Consider the following 2,691-nt stretch of genomic DNA (forward strand, 5'->3'; position numbering starts at 1 on the left):
ATCACGACTTGCACTGGCATCCCTGCATCACAGTCGGGCAGCCGCAAGAAGAGCTGCTCTCCTTTGCCCACGACTGTGATCAAGAGGGATGTAAGGAGACTTGTGGTCCTTCTTCCGGTGGAGGATCAAAACCCTCTGTCCTCAGCCTCAATCTGACGTAGTGGTGAACGCCAAACGCTGCCACTATGCCATCAAAGTTGTACGTCATGAAGAGCCGCAAACATGCATCATGCCCGGGAAGAAGAACCAAAAAAAAAAAAAAAAAAAAAAACACCCCTTGAAAGAGCTTTGAAGGACTCTGAAAGAGAAATTAATTAATTGTAGATTTGTGACTTCATTGGATCTTGCGATCATTCAGTCAAGTGGGAGGTGTTTTGTGCACTGTCATTTGGTGGTGGGTAAACAACGTCAACCCACAGGTGATCAGGTGTAACGCAGCACAGCTGATTAGGTGGGAGGTGGTACTTACCTTGTTTGGTGTGCTGGCTTGCCGTTGGATGTAGTGTTCCTAGTGATGCGTAGATAAACAGGAGCGTGCACGCACAGAGACAGAATCCAATTGCATGGCTGGAAGAGCGACGCACATCACCGGTAAGGTGCTGGGTTTTAATATTCTCTCGCTGGTTGTTTTAAACTGCTTGATCTACTGTTGTTGCCCTTTAACTAGTCGGATGTTTATAACTTTTTCACTGTGGTCGCTTGGCGAGTGCATTGTTTTAATCCGCCGATTACTGTTAAAGTTTATTAGTCTGAGTTGAGGGTAAAAACTTTTGAAAACGAAGCGCGTTTGACGCTATGCGCTTACTTCCTGATTCGCGGTGCACTCTGGGTGTTGTAGTCGGGCCGAAGTCGTAGTTGTTTCCTGTAATGCATGATGGGAGATGTGGTTCACTTACCTAGCATTTGTAAATGGGCTCCTGTTGTTGTTATTTTAAGCTGCTTTTTGCAGTGGTAGCTCTGGTGTTTGTATGAAATGAAATGGATTAAGTGTAGTGTCTGCTGTTGTGCATTCTATTGTTTATATTTATAGATATTGTTGGCTATGCTTTAATGAGGAATTGCATTTATATGAATTATTTATACAAGCTGCAAATCTTTATACAGTAGTTACTGACGCTTTATGGTGTGTGTCTAAATAAGAGTTTATAGCTTATGGATGCATTTATGTGTATTTATATGGATTTCTCATTGATATTGCAGTGAATTTGTATTGGTTATTTATGTAAATATCTGAACATGGCATCTAATGTATAGCACAACTTTGGTGTTTTCCACAGGTTTATAACCTGCTGTGTTTCAAGTGTGAAATCAAGAAAGAAAATAAACAACATTTGGACACTGAGTTGTAACCAAGTCTCGCTCTTCTAGCGACCCTTTTCGGTGGGGATAAATTAAAAAAAAAAAAAAAAAAAAACCGAACACAGCTAAAGCTCAAACTGTACGATGAAACTGCAGAGTTTAAAAGTTCTCAGCTCACGATGTTTGTTCTCACGCTGTGCGACCCGGCGCTCTGATGCGATCTACCTGCTCAAACTGTATGTCTAAAAACCAGGTGGGACTCAGCTCCGCAGTGAGATGGCGCTACTCTGACTCGTCTATCCGGAAGCCAAACCAGTAGCAGAGGAACATGAAGCTCACTAGAGTGAAACGCGCTGCCTTGGATATTTGGGCAATTTAGTGCTGAAAGCCCTAAAAAGAAAAGGAGACGACGTATTTGGACAAAGACATGGCTGAGCAAACATGGCTACTACGGTCTGTCAGTCTGACAGAAAGAACTCCATTTCAATCATTGCCCCCCCCGCCATGCTGCTGGGTTTACATCTGAGAGGAAGAAGAAGAATCCTTGTTTGCACATTCTCAGTTCATGAGGTTCTGGTAAATCGGCTCATAGCTCTGCTTCAACAGCAGGATTTGCCCACGACCACCTCAAGATGGCCGGCTGAATTTCAAACATCTTTGATTTTCTCCCAACCTCACGATTCCTGATGGGGGGGTGGTCGTTAGAGGCTGATCTCCCCTCGTTACCCCCTGTACACTACACCACGCAACATCAGGCTGAAAGTCGGCCAGATTGAAAATTTCTTGCACGACTGGAGAATCGGCCTGATAGCACAAGAAATGGTACAGGGTACGCCCGAGTTTAAATGTCTGAGCAGCAGCTCTGCTGCCAGAGGACAGCTTGAGGTGAACACCATTTGCAGACATTTGCATTGTACCTTGATTCCTCACAAAGTAAACATGAGTGAACGCCTCCTCAGTCAGAAAGTGATTAACATTGCAAAACTTATGCAAATAAGTTTAGGGCTGCGAGGCGTCTGAGCAGCAAAGTTGGTATTTTCTGGGATTAAAGGTCGTCTGCTGAGCTGAGAAGTAGAGGAGAGAGGACAGTCAGTTCTCTGGGTTTATCCAAAGGATCTGAAAATCATTGATACTCAGAAGCTGAATCCAACACTAATCAGACCTGATAATGACACCAAATACAAATGTTGTTTGCACATTTTTGCTAAATTATTTGTATGTTAAAAAATAATACATCATGTAATAGATAGTCAGCTATTTAAAATGAATTGTCTAATTAATGTAGACTATTTAATGTAAATTATTGGAGGTGAATTTCTTAAATGTTGCAGATTGTTTTTGGATGTTTGTCTGTTTTGATTAGAATTGTTTGTGGTTTGTTTAATGATATTT

At 42.3% G+C, this 2,691-nt stretch overlaps 1 long non-coding RNA gene across 1 annotated transcript; it reads left to right on the plus strand.

Annotated features, from left to right (window-relative positions):
• The first annotated feature begins 478 nt into the window (after positions 1-478).
• Positions 479-1,394, plus strand: LOC119791973. Its single transcript, XR_005281918.1, has 2 exons — positions 479-591; positions 1,278-1,394. It is a non-coding gene; the product is annotated as an uncharacterized LOC119791973 (long non-coding RNA).
• Positions 1,395-2,691: the final 1,297 nt, after the last annotated feature.

This window comes from Cyprinodon tularosa, unplaced genomic scaffold (genome assembly GCF_016077235.1).
Source record: "Cyprinodon tularosa strain WSP-4 unplaced genomic scaffold, ASM1607723v1 ctg407, whole genome shotgun sequence".
Taxonomy (NCBI): Eukaryota; Metazoa; Chordata; class Actinopteri; order Cyprinodontiformes; family Cyprinodontidae; genus Cyprinodon; species Cyprinodon tularosa.